Here is a 17,948-nt window from a genome sequence, read left to right on the forward strand (position 1 = left end):
CTGCGCCGCCGCTGCCTAGGCCTGGCGCGCCTCCTCTTCGGCCTCGCGCTCGAGCATCTGCAGGCGCTCGCCCTCCCGGCGCTCCTCGGCCAGCCGAGCGCGGCGCCAGTGGTCGAGGTAGGCTGCCTCCTGCTTCTCCCTCGCTCCGAGCCAGATCGGCGGAGCGTTGACCCACTCGCGCACTACTCCGGTCCAGGAGTAGCGCTGGTGGTGCCAGTGCCACTCGGCCTGGTGCAATGGCACGTTGATGGGCTGCCTCTGCAGGGGAGCGCGCGCCGGCGCGGGGAGGGCGGGAAGGGAGGGGGAATGGCGGGCGAGGGCTTTGCCCTTGCGGCTGCTGCCGATGCCGGAGAAGAAACCCATGCTGGCGGTGGCTAGGGTTGCCGCCGGCGTGGGGGCAGGGGTGGCCAGATGGGGACGAGGGGCGAGTGGGAGTGGATGAGGACGGCCCCGCCGCACGCCCGACTTAAAAAAGGACGGCCGTCGTCGCTGACGCATGGGCCCAAGGTGGGCGGTCGTCATAAATTATGTTGACCGTGGCGGTTGGGTGGCCGCCAGGTGGGGACGCGGCGGACGGCGAGGAGATGCGCGGCGCGTCCGCGCCGACTCATTCCAGGCACAATTTTGGGCCTGAAATGGGTCGGCACGGACGCCGGGCGGACACGATTTGAGTTTGGGTCGGCGCGTTGGACCGCCACTTTTGTGCGCGCCGACCCAAACGGACTCGGGCGGACGAAATGGATCGCCCCATTGGAGTTGCTCTAAATGAATAGAAAATACAATTTCCCTCCAAGGTAGTACTAGTTTCTTTTGACAGCAGGAAGAGGAGTTTCCCTTAAAACAAAGGATGCGTCTAGGCAGCAACTGGGTGCTCAATTGGGTGCTCGTTAGGGATCCCTGTCAACCTACCAGATTTGGAAAGTTCTGGTCCCCCTTGCAAAAAAGGAAAGTTCTGATCTCCCATGTCTACACGCGCGTTCCCATGCTGTGATGGGAGGATGTGACTGGTGGTCACCTGATCTCTCCTCCAACCTGCCCCTGCCTCCACAATCACGTGCTCCCCCTCCTCTCTGCCCCTGATTACTTTCCCCATCCTTCTCTCCACCTGCTCCCACCCATATCTCCTCTTCTTCTCCCCCAAGGAACCCTCCTGCCTACAGATCGCCATGGATCTGAAGTACTAGAGCTTCGAAAAGATCTACTGTTTTCTGTGAGTAGAGGTCCGATTTTTACCCTTCTCCCTGATCTTTCTTCATGGTAGATCTCCCCCACCCTCCACCCTCCACCCCCTGCCCCTCCCCTCCCTTACCATCTGTCCAAGATGAGTCTTCTCTATGTTTTGTTGTTTTCTCTGGCACACATGCTATAGAGAAGAAAAAAGAGGACAAAAAAGTAAGCAATGAGATTTGTGATGACTAGGCAAATGTATTGCAAAACATGAGCAACAAGTTCAACATGTTTAGGGAAAAAAGTAGTGCATATGGTAAGCAACAGAAAAGTAGGACAGATTGTAAGAAACACAAATAGTGCAAAACTACATTAGTTTTCTAATTCTTGAGGCAAACTAGATATGGTTGCAGTAGATATATTTCTTAGGATTTTATTACTGGCATATCTGTTTTGAGCAAGAGTATATAAGGATGGTAGGCAAATGTTGTTAAAAATGTAAGCAACTAGAAATTTTTTGTTACTAGCATCTCTGTTTCGAGCGAAAAAGAGCAAGGGAAGAGCATGTCAGGTTGGTTAGGCAACTGTTGTTAAAAATGCAAGGAACTAGAAAAATGTTGTTACTAGCATCTCTGTTTCAAGCAAGTTTGTGTCAGGTGGGTAGGCAACTGTTGCCAATAATGCAAGCGACTATAAAAAATGTGTCGGGATGAGCAAGTGCATGACTGTCCAGGCTTGCCACCTGTTGCCACGTGACTGATAGCCCGCACAACCCCAGGGACCGCGAACAAAAACTATTGTGCATGTGCTGCGCAACTACGAGTTCATGCTTAGGCAAAAGTAATGTGTATGGTAAGCACATTGTTTGTTGCTTGTCCAGGCTTAGTGTGTTTTTTGGAACTATAGACATGTATTAGAAAATGCTATGTTGAAAGATTGTGATAACATTACCTCGAGCTTGTGGTTGGTGCCACCTTCTGCTGCTCCAGCCCACGACCCCTAATAGCCTGCAAGTGTATAAGAAATGAAAAAAACAAGGCGAAACCATGGGACAGTCGTGATCATGACATTGAAAACACATGGGGTGAAGCATCGACATTAAAAAGCAGAATTGGTGCATAATTTGAAGAAAAAAGCACAAAACAAGTCATTTAGTAGTTATACTACTACAAATCTCTCAACATTTTCCAATACATTTGAAAACTAGAGATGCACTGTTATGTGCTTCTGATAACACTTCCAGTCCACAATTATTTGTTGCTCTTTCCCCCTGACCCTGATTTCTCCACCTGAAAAAAAGAAAAACAATTATTTGTCATGTTAGAATATGTTGTGTTGATTGGTGCATGCAACTATTAAATTATACATTGTGTGTTGATTGGTTTTGTTGCCTGATGTTGATGTATTATTCCTACTTATTTGGTCAGTAGTTGCTTCCCTCTTCTAACTTGTGTGTTTATTATTTACCAATTATGCAGGAGATGATTGACCTTAATGAATTTCCAGATGACCTTAATTGTGACTTGACACCCAATGTTGTAGTGGAAAACGTTGAGCCCATGTACTGCACACAACCTTCTACGCAAAAGGCACCCCCACTGAACAATATCCATGAGTTTGTGGCTGAACCTCCAAACCCTCCAACCACACAGAATGTTGCTGACCCTGGCATGCAAGCAATGCACACAGAAGAGCACACACTTGATGACACAGATACTTTGGGTGCAACAGGTGGGACTGTTGGGCGTGAGGGTGCAGAGGGAGATGCTGATAACGATGATGAATCGTGGTCCCAGCCAAAGGAACCTTCATTGGGTACAAGGTTTGACACTTTGCTAGGTGCAAGAGAACACTATAATGCTTATGCTCAGCATGTGGGTTTTTTCAATCAAGATGAATACTTCTAGAAGGTCTATTGTTACTGGCGAAATAGATAAGTACCAGTTTGTTTGCAACAAGTTTCAGAAACCCCAAAACGATGACCACGATATTGTGACTGCACCTAGCGTTGAAATGCTAGAAGATCCTTATGAAGGTGGGAATGATGATGATGGAGAAGACAATGTCATTGTGTTAGCTGATGATGCTACTAACAAAAAGAAGAAGAGTAAGAAACGGAAAAGAGAAAAGATAATACAGACTAGGTGCAAAGCCAAGATGATAGTAAAATTCATTGATGGCCGTTGGGAGGTCACTTATTTTATTGCCAAGCATAACCATTCGTTGATTGACAAACCTTCCTTGACTAAATATTTGCGATTGCACCAAGGCATCCCCCTAGAAGAGAAGTTGTTCCTAAAAAACCTCATAATTGCAACTTAACTACAAGTGAGTGGTGGTAGGAGAAAATAGTTTTATTGCTTGGATTCAGTGTTTTGTTGCTTCGCATATGGTAGGCGACAACAAAAGTAGTGCGACAAAAATTGGTTACACAAGTTTCTCATTGTTGAGGCAGACTAGTGTGGACGGTAGACAACTATTGGCTGGTCCCTGATGCTCTAAATTTCTTAAGATTTGTAGCAACTGTTGTAAAAAATGCAAGCAACTAGATGTGGTTGAAAGTAGATATATTTCTTACTGACATTTCTGTTTTGAGCATGAGTATGGAGCCTGAGTAGGCAACTGTTGTTCACACATGCAAACAACTAATTTTTTTTGGTGACAGTTGTATATTTCCTACTGGCATCATTGCTTGAATCGAAAAAGTGTGTGTCAGGGGTGGTAAGCAACTGTTGTCAAAAAATGGTTTCTAGTTGCCTACATATGGTGTGAGCAGAGACATGCATTTGTTCGTGGTTACATATAATGCCTTGTTGGTACTTCTGGAACCAAAAAGGCTTTACATGTGCTAACCTTGGTTGTTGCTAAAACAAATTCAACTAAAAATGCCTGAAAAAGACTAGTGGTCTCCATCTCAGTGTGTGTTGTGCCCTAGGGTTTAATTTGCCTATCGTTTGCCTATTGGGAAGATTTTAATCGCTCTTCTTGTTTTTCTTTTTTGCGCAAGCCGAATGATGCACATCATGTCGGAGTACCATGGCACGGAGCTGACTGTTCCTTATACTACCAAGCACATCACGAAAAGTCAAGCTTGAACAGAAATGCAACTAAAGAAGGTGATATGATTGAGACGGTTGCCTACTTCAAAGATATACAGAAGACATGTAACATCCCAAATTTTCATTTTGGAATGTTATACATAGGTCATCACATGCATATCATATTTCATTTGCATTTTGGTTTTGATCCTAGAAATTCTAAGCAACTCAAGGACCCACGGAGATGTTGGAAATATGCCCTAGAGGCAATAATAAATTGGTTATTATTATATTTCCTTGTTCATGATAATCATTTATTATCCATGCTAGAATTGTATTGATAGGAAACTCAGATACATGTGTGGATACATAGACAACACCATGTCCCTAGTAAGCCTCTAGTTGACTAGCTCATTGATCAATAGATGGTTACGGTTTCCTGACTATGGACATTGGATGTCGTTGATAACGGGATCACATCATTAGGAGAATGATGTGATGGACAAGACCCAATCCTAAGCATAGCACTAGATCGTGTAGTTCATATGCTAAAGCTTTTCTAATGTCAAGTATCATTTCCTTAGACCATGAGATTGTGCAACTCCCGGATACCGTAGGAGTGCTTTGGGTGTGCCAAACGTCACAACGTAACTGGGTGGCTATAAAGGTACACTATGGGTATCTCCGAAAGTGTCTGTTGGGTTGGCACGAATCGAGACTCGGATTTGTCACTCCGTGTGACGGAGAGGTGTCTCTGGGCCCACTCGGTAGGACATCATCATAATGTGCACAATGTGATCAAGGAGTTGATCACGGGATGATGTGTTACGGAACGAGTAAAGAGACTTGACGGTAACGAGATTGAACAAGGTATCGGGATACGACGATCGAATCTCGGGCAAGTAACATACCGATAGACAAAGGGAATTGTATGCGGGATTGATTGAATCCTCGACATCGTGGTTCATCCGATGAGATCATCGTGGAACATGTGGGAGACAACATGGGTATCCAGATCCCGCTGTTGGTTATTGACCGGAGAACGTCTCGGTCATGTCTGCTTGTCTCCCGAACCCGTAGGGTCTACACACTTAAGGTTCGGTGACGCTAGGGTTGTAGAGATATTAGTATGCGGTAACCCGAAAGTTGTTCGGAGTCCCGGATGAGATCCCGGACGTCACGAGGAGTTCCGGAATGGTCCGGAGGTAAAGAATTATATATAGGAAGTGCTATTTCGGCCATCGGGACAAGTTTCGGGGTCACCGATATTGTACCGAGACCACCGGAAGGGTCCCGGGGGTCCACCGGGTGGGGCCACCTGCCCCGGGGGCCACATGGGCTGTAGGGGGTGCGCCTTGGCCTACATGGGCCAAGGGCACCAGCCCCTAGAGGCCCATGCGCCAAAGGGACAAGAGGAGGGGAGAGTCCTAAAGGGGGAAGGCACCTCCGAGGTGCCTTGGGGAGGATGGACTCCTCCCCCCCTTGGCCGCACCCTTCCTTGGAGGAAGGGGCAAGGATGCGCCCTCCCCCTCTCCCTTGGCCCTATATATAGTGGGGGGAGGGAGGGCAACCATACCTAAGCCCTGGCGCCTCCCTCTCCCTCCCATGACACACCTTCCTCCTCCCGCAGCGCTTGGCAAAGCCCTGTTGGAATCCCGCTACTTCCACCACCACGCCGTCGTGCTGCTGGATCTCCATCAACCTCTCCTTCCCCCTTGCTGGATCAAGAAGGAGGAGACTTCGCTGCTCCGTACGTGTGTTGAACGCGGAGGTGCCGTCCGTTCGGCGCTAGGATCATCGGTGATTTGGATCACGACGAGTACGACTCCATCAACCCCGTTCTCTTGGACGCTTCCGCGCGTGATCTACAAGGGTATGTAGATCCACTCCTCCCTCGTTGCTGGATGACTCCATAGATAGATCTTGGTGACACGTAGGAAAATTTTGAATTTATGCTACGTTCCCCAACAGTGGCATCATGAGCTAGGTCTATGCGTAGTTTCTATGCACGAGTAGAACACAAAGTGGTTGTGGGCGTTGATTTTGTTCAATATGCTTACCGTTACTAGTCCAATCTTGATGGTGGCATTGTGGGATGAAGCATCCCGGACCAACCTTACACGTACGCTTACGTGAGACCGGTTCCATCGACTGACATGCACTAGTTGCATTAGGTGGCTGGCGGGTGTCTGTCTCTCCCACTTTAGTCGGATCGGATTCGATGAAAAGGGTCCTTATGAAGGGTAAATAGCAATTGGCATATCACGTTGTGGTCTTTGCGTAGGTAAGAAACGTTCTTGCTAGAAACCCATAGCAGCCACGTAAAACATGCAAACAATAATTAGAGGACGTCTAACTTGTTTTTGCAGGGTATGCTATGTGATGTGATATGGCCAAAAGGATGTGATGAATGATATATGTGATGTATGAGATTGATCATGTTCTTGTAATAGGAATCACGACTTGCATGTCGATGAGTATGACAACCGGCAGGAGCCATAGGAGTTGTCTTAATTTATTTATGACCTGCGTGTCAACATAAACGTCATGTAATTACTTTACTTTATTGCTAACCGTTAGCTGTAGTAGTAGAAGTAATAGTTGATGAGACAACTTCATGAAGACACGATGATAGAGATCATGATGATGGAGATCATGGTGTCATGCCGGTGACGATGATGATCATGGAGCCCCGAAGATGGAGATCAAGAGGAGCAAAGTGATGATGGCCATATCATGTCACTATTTGATTGCATGTGATGTTTATCATGTTTATGCATCTTGTTTACTTAGAACGACGGTAGTAAATAAGATGACCCCTCATAATAATTTCAAGAAAGTGTTCCCCCTAACTGTGCACCGTTGCGACAGTTTGTTGTTTCAAAACACCACGTGATGATCGGGTGTTTGATTCTAACGTTCACATACAACGGGTGTAAGACAGATTTACACACGCGAAACACTTAGGTTGACTTGACGAGCCTAGCATGTGTACAGACATGGCCTCGGAACACAGAAGACCGAAAGGTCGAGCATGAGTCGTATGGTAGATACGATCAGCATGAAGATGTTCGCCGATGTTGACTAGTCCGTCTCACGTGATGATCGGACACGGCCTAGTTGACTCGGATCATGTAATCACTTAGATGACTAGAGGGATGTCTATCTGAGTGGGAGTTCATAAGATGAACTTAATTATCCTGAACATAGTCAAAAGGTCTTCGCAAATTATGTCGTAGCTCGCGCTTCAGTTCTACTATTTAGTTATGTTCCTAGAGAAAATTTAGTTGAAAGTTGATAGTAGCAATTATGCGGACTAGGTCCGTAAACTGAGGATTGTCCTCATTGCTTCATAGAAGGCTTATGTCCTTAATGCACCGCTCAGTGTGCTGAACCTCGAACGTTGTCTGTGGATGTTGCGAACATCTGACATACACATTTTGATAACTACGTGATAGTTCAGTTAAACGGTTTAGAGTTGAGGCACCGAAGACGTTTTGAAACGTCGCGAAACATATGAGATGTTTCGAGGGCTGAAATTGGGATTTCAGGCTCGTGCCCACGTCAAGAGGTATAAGACCTCCGACGATTTTCTTAGCCTGCAAACTAAGGGAGAAAAGCTCAATTGTTGAGCTTGTGCTCAGATTGTCTGAGTACAACAATCATTTGAATCGAGTGGGAGTTGAACTTCCAGATAAGATAGTGATGTTTCTCCGAAGTCATTACCACCAAGCTACTAGAGCTTCGTGATGAACTATAATATATCAGGGACATATATGATGATCCATGAGATATTCGCGATGTTTGACACCAAAGTAGAAATCAAGAAGGAGCATCAATTGTTGATGGTTGGTGAAACCACTAGTTTTAAGAAGGGCAAGGGCAAGAAGGGATACTTCATGAAACGGCAATTCAGCTGCTGCTCTAGTGAAGAAACCCAAGGTTGAACCCAAACCCGAGACTAAGTGCTTCTGTAATAAAGGGAACAACCACTGGAGCAGAATTACCCTAGATACTTGGTAGATGAGAAGGCTGGCAAGGTCGATAGAAGTATATTGGATATACATTGTGTTAATGTGTACTTTACTAGTACTCCTAGTAGCACCAGGGTATTAGATACCGGTTCGGTTGCTAAGTGTTAGTAACTCGAAATAAAAGCTACGGAATAAACGGAGACTAGCTAAAGGTGAGCTGACGATATGTGTTGGAAATGCTTCCAATGTTGATATGATCAAGCATCGCACGCTCCCTCTACCATCGAGATTGGCGTTTGCGTTGAGCATAGACATGATTGGATTATGTCTATCGCAATACGGTTATTCATTTAAGGAGAATAACGGTTACTTTGTTTATTTGAATAATACCTTCAATGGTCTTGCACCTAAAATGAAAAATGGTTCATTGAATCTCGATCATAGTGATACACATGGTCATGCCAAAAGATAGTAATGATAGTACCACCTACTTGTGGCACTGCCACGTAAGTCATATCGGTATAAAATGCATGAAGAAGCTCCATGTTGATGGATCTTTTGGCTCACTCGTTTTTGAAAAGTTTGAGACATGCGAACCATGTCTATTGGTGTATATGCATGAAGAAACTCCATGCAAATGGACCGTTTGGACTCACTTGATTTTGAATCACTTGAGACATGCAAATCATACCACATGGGCAAGATGACTGAAAGCCTCGTTTTCAGTAAAATGGAACTAACTTGTTGGAAGTAATACATTTTGATGTGTGCAGTCCAATGAGTGCTGAGGCGTGTAGTGGATATCATTATGTTCTTACTTCACAAATGATTTGAGTAGATGTTGAGTATATTTACTTGATGAATCACGAGTCTGAATTATTGAAAGGTTCAAGTAATTTCAGGGTGAAGTTGAAAGATCGTCGTGACAAGAGGACAAAATATCTATGATATGATCATAGAGATGAATATCTGAATTACGAGTTTGGCACAGAATTAAGACATTGTGGAAATTGTTTCACAACTAATACAGCCTGGAACACCATAGTGTGATGGTGTGTCCGAACATCATAACTGCACCCTATTGGATGATGCATACCATGATGTCTCTTATCGAATTACCACGATAGTTCATGGGTTAGGTATTAGAGACAACCACATTCACTTTAAATAGGGCACCACGTAATTCCGATGAGATGACACCGTATGAACTATGGTTTAGAGAAATCTAAGCTGTCATTTCTTAAAAGTTTGGGGCTGCGACGCTTATGTGAAAAAGTTTCAGGCTGATAAGCTCGAACCCAAAGCGGATAAATGCATCTTCATAGGACACCCAAAATAGTTGGTATACCTCCTGTCTCAGATCCGAAAGCAATAAGGATTGTTTCTATAATCGGGTCCTTTCTCGAGAAAAAGTTTCTCTCGAAAGAATTGAGTGGGAGGATGGTGGAGACTTGATGAGGTTGTTGAACCGTCTCTTCAACTAGTGTGTGGCAGGGCACAGGAAGTTGTTCCTGTGGCACCTACACCAATTGAAGTGGAAGCTTATGATAGTGATCATGAAACTTCAGATCAAGTCACTACCAAACCTCGTGGGATGACAAGGATGCGTACTACTTCAGAGTGGTACGTAATCCTGTCTTGGAAGTCATGTTGCTAGACAACAATGAACCTACGAGCTATGGAGAAGCAATGGTGGGCCCGGATTCCGATAAATGGCTCGAAGCCATATAATCCGAGAGAGGATCCATATATGAAAACAAAGTGTAGACTTTGGAAGAACTACTTGATGGTCGTAAGGTTGTTGGGTACATATGGATTTTAAAAGGAAGACAGACAATGATGGTAAGTATCACCATTAAGAAAGCTCGACTTGTCGTTAAGATGTTTTCCGACAAGTTCAAGGAGTTGACTACGATGAGACTTTCTCACTCGTAGCGATGCTAAGAGTCTGTTGGAATTATATTAGCGATTACTGCATTATTTACGAAATCTTGCAGGTAGGATGTCAAAACATTGTTTCCTCGATGATTTTCTTGAGGAAAGGTTGTATGTGATACAATCGGAAGGTTTTGTTAATCCTGAAAGATGCTAATAAGTATTCAAAGCTCCAGCAATCCTTTTGAGGACTGGAGTAAGCATCTCGGAGTTGGAATGTATGCTTTGATGAGATGATCAAAGATTTTGGGTGTATACAAAGTTTATGAGAAACTTGTATTTCCAAAGAAGTGAGTGGGAGCACTATAGAATTTCTGATGAGTATATGTTGTTGACATATTGTTGATCAGAAATGACGTAGAATTTCTAGAAAGCATATAGGGTTATTTGGAAAGTGTTTTTCAATGGAAAGCCTGGATTAAGCTACTTGAGCATTGAGCATCAAGATCTATAAGGATAGATCAAAACGCTTAAATGGTACTTTCAAATGAGCACATTCCTTGACATGATCTTGAAGGTGTTCAAGATGGATCAGTCAAAGAAGGAGTTCTTGCCTGAGTTATAAGGTATGAAGTTAAGACTTAAAGCTCGACCACGGCAGAATAGAGAGAAAGGACGAAGGTCGTCCCCTATGCTTAAGACATAGGCTCTACAGTATGCTATGCTGTGTACCGCACCTGAAGTGTGCCTTGCCATGAGTCTGTCAAGGGGTACAAGAGTGATCCAGGAATGGACCACAGGACAGCGGTCAAATTTATCCTTAGTAACTAGTGGACTAAGGAATTTTCTCGATTATGGAGGTGGTAAAAGAGTTCGTCGTAAAGGGTTACGCCGATGCAAACTTTGACACTAATCCAGATTATTCTAAGTAGTAAACTAGATTTGTATAGTAGAACAGTTATTTGGAATAGCTCCAAATAGAGCGTGGTAGCTGCATCTAGGAGATGACATAGAGATTTGTAAAGCGCACACGGATCTGAAAGGTTCAGACCCATTGACTATAACCTCTCTCACAAGCATAACATGATCAAACCCAGAACTCATCGAGTGTTAATCACATGGTAAATGTGAACTAGATTATTGACTCTAGTAAACTCTTTGGGTGTTAGTCACATGGGGATGTGACCTTGAGTGTTAATCACATATCGATGTGAACTAGATTATTGACTCTAGTGCAAGTGGGAGACTGTTGGAAATATGCCCTAGAGGCAATAATAAATTGTTATTATTATATTTCCTTGTTCATGATAATCGTTTATTATCCATGCTAGAATTGTATTGATAGGAAACTCAGATACATGTGTGGATACATAGACAACACCATGTCCCTAGTAAGCCTCTAGTTGACTAGCTCGTTGATCAATAGATGGTTACGGTTTCCTGACCATGGACATTGGATGTCGTTGATAACGGGATCACATCATTAGGAGAATGATGTGATGGACAAGACCCAATCCTAAGCCTAGCACAAGATCGTGTAGTTCGTATGCTAAAGCTTTTCTAATGTCAAGTATCATTTCCTTAGACCATGAGATTGTGCAACTCCCGGATACCGTAGGAGTGCTTTGGGTGTGCCAAACGTCACAACGTAACTGGGTGGCTATAAAGGTACACTACGGGTATCTCCGAAAGTGTCTGTTGGGTTGGCACGAATCGAGACTGGGATTTGTCACTCCGTGTGACGGAGAGGTATCTCTGGGCCCACTCGGTAGGACATCATCATAATGTGCACAATGTGATCAAGGAGTTGATCACGGGATGATGTGTTACGGAACGAGTAAAGAGACTTGCCGGTAACGAGATTGAACAAGGTATCGGGATACCGACGATCGAATCTCGGGCAAGTATCGTACCGCTAGACAAAGGGAATTGTATACGGGATTGATTGAATCCTCGACATCGTGGTTCATCCGATGAGATCATCGTGGAACATGTGGGAGCCAACATGGGTATCCAGATCCCGCTGTTGGTTATTGACCGGAGAACGTCTCGGTCATGTCTACGTGTCTCCCGAACCCGTAGGGTCTACACACTTAAGGTTCGGTGACGCTAGGGTTATAGAGATATTAGTATGCGGTAACCCGAAAGTTGTTCGGAGTCCCGGATGAGATCCCGGACGTCACGAGGAGTTCCGGAATGGTCCGGAGGTAAAGAATTATATATAGGAAGTGCTATTTCGGCCATCGGGACAAGTTTCGGGGTCACCGTATTGTACCGGGACCACCGGAAGGGTCCCGGGGGTCCACCGGGTGGGGCCACCTGCCCCGGGGGCCACATGGGCTGTAGGGGGTGCGCCTTGGCCTACATGGGCCAAGGGCACCAGCCCCTAGAGGCCCATGCGCCAAAGGACAAGAGGAGGGAGAGTCCTAAAGGGGGAAGGCACCTCCGAGGTGCCTTGGGGAGGATGGACTCCTCCCCCCTTGGCCGCACCCTTCCTTGGAGGAAGGGGCAAGGCTGCGCCCTCCCCCTCTCCCTTGGCCCTATATATAGTGGGGGGAGGGAGGGCAACCATACCTAAGCCCTGGCGCCTCCCTCTCCCTCCCATGACACACCTTCCTCCTCCCGCAGCGCTTGGCAAAGCCCTGTTGGAATCCCGCTACTTCCACCACCACGCCGTCGTGCTGCTGGATCTCCATCAACCTCTCCTTCCCCCTTGCTGGATCAAGAAGGAGGAGACTTCGCTGCTCCGTACGTGTGTTGAACGCGGAGGTGCCGTCCGTTCGGCGCTAGGATCATCGGTGATTTGGATCACGACGAGTACGACTCCATCAACCCCGTTCTCTTGAACGCTTCCGTGCGCGATCTACAAGGGTATGTAGATCCACTCCTCCCTTGTTGCTGGATGACTCCATAGATAGATCTTGGTGACACGTAGGAAAATTTTGAATTTATGCTACGTTCCCCAACAGGAGAGAGTTGGGGATTTCATTCATTTTCATATTTGAAATCTTCTCAAATATTGAAAAGGGGATCATTTTGATTTTTGATTATTTCTCTCTCCGAAAATATTTCAAATATAAAGTAAACGAGAGGAGATAATATGAATTCTCCAAAATAAAAGAAATATTGGAGGAAAAATGTTAAAAATAAAATAAATATTTCACTGGATTTTATTTGGATTTTTATTCGGAGTTAGTTTAATTAAATTCGGAAAAAACTGCCTTTTTAAAAGTTGCATTAGGTCCGGGAAAATTGTTCACTTTGTCCTAAATTTTATTAGAGGACCATCAAAATTTATTTCGGAATTTTTGGACTCTGTTTGATATTTCTTTTTTACTCCATCTGTTTTTTTATAAAAAAAACCGTGCGAACCGACTTTGGGCTGTGCCCGAGCCGGACACGTCCCACCCAGGCCCCTTTATAAGCGCCCGAGGCCGCTGCCCTAGCCCAGCTGCCAGCCCACCCCGCGCCGCTGAAACCCTAGCCGCGCCGCTGCCTCGCGATCCGCACTGCCGCCGGAGCCCGCCGCCGCGCCACGCGCCGCCGCCGTAGCCCGCCGCCGCCGCCGCCGCCGCTGGAGTTCTCTGCCGCCGCCGTCGGAGATCGCCGCCGCCAGTCTTCCTTTCGGTTTAGGTATAAACTGTTCGGTTTTTTTAAAACCCTAGTTTCATTTTAGTTTTTTTAATAGATCGTTTTTTCTCGGTTTAGATTATTTTACGAACGTTCGTTCGTTAGTTCGTTTTAACGAACGAATTTGTTCGTTAGTCTCTGTTAGCGGTCGTTCGCCTGATAGGTTTTTCTTTTTCTGTTTTATTTTTGGCAGGGACCTATCTGCGATTATTTTTATCGCAGATTAGCCACTGATCTTCAAACCTTCGCAACTTTTCAACCGTTTGTCCAAATCCAGTGAAACCAATGCCAAGATCTTCGTCTCGAGCCCCTCTCTCTGGTTAATCAACTTGAACATGGTTTTGACAATTTAAAATTTGGTTTCAAGCAGATTTGTTTTCAAAGTTCTTTTGATCGTAGTTCAGTACCATAGCTCCGATTTAGTTGATTCTTTTTGCAAATCGAAGCTCTTTAGTTGGACTGTCAGATTGGATCTTCTTATTTGAGTTTTACCCTTGCATCTATGCTTGAGTGCTTATGTATGCTATTGTTTGTTTGTGATAGAATTCCCGGAGTGCAAAGCGTGCTACTACGAGTCTCTAGGTTTTGCGGATCGTCAGCAAGGCAAGTAACACTTTGATCATACCCCTTTATTACCCTATTTTTATGCATTAGTTTCAATCCTCAAACACTGCATGATTATGATGTGATTAACATGTGGGTATTGGGAAGTAGATGATGAGGTAGAACCTATTGCCTTTTTATTATCAAACCTTGGGAGTTACTTCTACGTTATGCTTAGGTTGCCATGCTATGCTCGTAGACGTGGTTTGGTTTGAGTGATCCATGACAGATGTGAGATTTTTAATTAATGGTTAACTTAAGGTGACTACTTAAATACACATCTGGGTGGATTGGTTGCAGGCACCTGGGGATATACTAGTGTTGTCTTTTGGTTCGCCACCCAGGCTCAAAGGGATCATAAGATTATTCATGCCAGAAACTTCCGTGTGCAGCCACAAACTATTATGGGCTCTAGCATAGTTGAGTATGTCGCATGACCTCTTTCAGTGGTAGGCTAGCAGATGTAGGGGATGTAGGTTGGTACTGTCTACCCAGAGTAAAGAGTTAATGCTTCTGAAAGACTGTGTCTCGGTCATCCGTTTCTCAAACACAATGTAGTGCGAGAAATCCAATGGAGGAGATCGAGTCTTGTGGGGAAAGTGCGCAAACCTCTGCAGAGTGTACAAACTAATCATGGTTAGCCGTGTCCCCGGTTATGGACATCTTGAGTATCTGGTTCCTGGATTATCATGTTGATCTCATCACTCTAAATTAACTTGTTGGGTTATTAATTACTTTTTAATTGGGATTGAGATGAGGGGTATCATTCTCAATGTTTATCAACTACCATGATAGTTAAATATAATATATTCCTTTGTTGTAGGGAAAAATGGCTTTTCACAAAAACCTTATAACCATAGAGCCTCCACCAGCCATATATGCATGTAGTGATAGCATTTACTTGTTCATTGCTCTATTACGTTATCTTGCCAGCATATTCCATGTGCTGACCTGTTTCGGGATGCAACATATCATGTTGCGGACTTTTCAGAAAAAGAGTAAGGTGCGCTAGGTCATTGTCGTGCACTCAGCTATGCCGTTGGAGTTGATGGACTCACTTTATCTTCCAAGCCTTTCGCTGTTATCTTACTTAGATGGCCTTAAGCCATATTATTGTATTAAGTTCTCTTTTGAGACATTCGATGTAATAAGTGTGTAATTGCTACTCTATTATAAATCCTTCGAAGTACTGTGTGTGTGTCAGCATTACCGATCTAGGGATGACACTTATGCACAGAGATTTGACTGTTTGAGGTCAGATCGCTACAAGATGGTATCAGAGCACACGCTGATTGTAGGACAGGACCACTAAGATGAGCCATAGGTCACTCTTCTCTACTCATTTCTGACTCCTCTCCAATTTCCACACTATAGGATGGTGGACTCAAGGAACAAGTTTGCACAACTGGATGAAGACACACCTTTTGGATGACACTTGAAGGAAGTCACTAGGTACATGAACATCGGAATACCAAGTTTCACTGGGACCTACACCGCCACTTTATCAGAAGAAGAGCGTTGGATAATTTGAGTTCAAGTTCCAGGAAGGGTGTTCACGCCAGTTACTGAGCCCATAGAATTTTCCTTTGATGCACCAACCTAGAGTCTAGTAAAGAGCATGGCAGCGCACATCGCCATGGGACGCATCGGCGAAGTTTATCACAAGGATCTGAAGGACACCATCTACCAGATATGTAGGCGCCGAGATGAGCAATGGGAGATGATCAACACCAGGAGGGAGAGGTCCATTGCAGCCTTCATCCAGGAGTTAAACCAGCACATTCGTCGCCAGGAGAACCAAATGTGCGCAAGCATGATAGACCTGAAGAAGGTGATGACCAGGAACTGGGAGCTAGAAGAGGAACTCAAGTCTACATGCGATGGATATGAGGAGGAAATTGCAATACTAGTGGAGAAGAATGACAACCTGACAAGGAAGCTAGGAGTATTCATGGGAGACCCCGCGCCAGGAGGAGATGACGACCATCCCGAGGACTACATCATCATCGGCGACATCGACTCCGACCCCGACAGTAGTGATGATGACTATGAAGACGAAGCTGGAGCGGATATCATGGAGTCTTCCACCAATCAAAATTTCTAGTAGACCACCATATTATCAGTAGTATTCCCCCCATGTATACAGTAATAGTCCGAGCACCTGTAACGATAGTTAGATCGATTGTATGCCCTTGTTTGAATTGATTGATGTGATATGAATGTGTTTGTCTCATGCACATATGGGTAGTGCTTTCTCACTAGACCTCATTCTATTCTAATCTCTCCCCTCTAAACCCATCAGATGCCTCCAAGACATGACCCTGGATTTGCCTTCCCACCGGAGCTCACTCAGTTCATCCAACAGCGGAATGCCTTGATGCAACTACTAGTCCAGAACCAAGGCAACAACAACAACAACAATCCACCACCACCACCACCTCCAGTTGACAACTTAGCCCGTTTTCTGAGGTTGCAGCCGCCGGTGTATTCCAGTAGCACCGAGCCGATGGTTGTTGATGACTGGCTACGCATGATTGGAAGGGAGTTGACCACCGCAGGTTGCACAGATGCTGAGAAGGTGCGTTTTGCCGCACATCAATTGGATGGACCCGCAACCTCATGGTGGGAGAATTACACAGCCACCTTTCCCATAGCCAATGTCACTTGGGAGCAGTTTCTGCAAGCATTTCGCACTGCTCATGTCTCAACTAGAGCTATGAGCATAAAGAAGCGTGAGTTTCGCAACTTACGCCAGGGAAACTGTACTGTGGGGCAGTACATGGATGAGTTTAGTAAGTTAGCCCGTTATGCCCCAAATGATGTGGCCATAGATGCCGCGAAGCAGGAGAAGTTTATGGAAGGGCTGAATGATGAGATGAGTATGCAGTTAATGGTGGCAACATTTAACAACTACCAGGAGTTGGTAGACAAGGCTCTTATGATTGAAGGGAAGCAGCAATAGATTGAGAGCTGGAAGAGGAAGTATGGACAAGGGAAGTACAACTCAGGGTCTCAGCAGAAGCCTCGTTTTACCCCGAACTCGGGAGGATATACCCATAACCATGGAGGCCATACCCACAATGGAGGAAGTTCGCATAACCACAGTGGCCCCAAGAACGAAAATGGAATGGAGCCGGCAGCAACCAAAACCTCTCTAACCCAGCCACACCCGCCAAGAAGGACCAAAGTGACATTACTTGTTTCAAGTGCGGGAAGACTAGACACTGTGCCAATGAGTGCCCTGAAGCAAAGAATGGTAATGGCAATGTAAGCTCTGGGAAGAAGCCCAACCCTTTCAACAGGGGACAAGTGAACCACGTTAACGTGGAGGAGGTTGAAGAGCAGCCAGACGCAGTTATCGGTAAGTTTTTGGTTAAGTCATTTACCGCTATCGTTCTTTTTGATACTGGTGCATCGCATTCATACATATCAAGGGGATTTGTGGACAAGTTTAAGCTACCCACATTAGCCCTTAGGACCCCCATGTTAGTAAGCTCACCAGGTGCAGAGTATATGGCCAGCCGATGGTGCAATTGGTTACCCTTAACCATTGGTAGCCATGTTTTCTCCTCCGACCTTATAATTCTGGAGTCACAAGGATTGGATGCGATACTAGGCATGGATTGGCTATCAAAGTATGGAGGAAACATCGACTGTGCTA

Source organism: Triticum aestivum, chromosome 5A (genome assembly GCF_018294505.1).
Source record: "Triticum aestivum cultivar Chinese Spring chromosome 5A, IWGSC CS RefSeq v2.1, whole genome shotgun sequence".
NCBI classification, from domain to species: Eukaryota; Viridiplantae; Streptophyta; class Magnoliopsida; order Poales; family Poaceae; genus Triticum; species Triticum aestivum.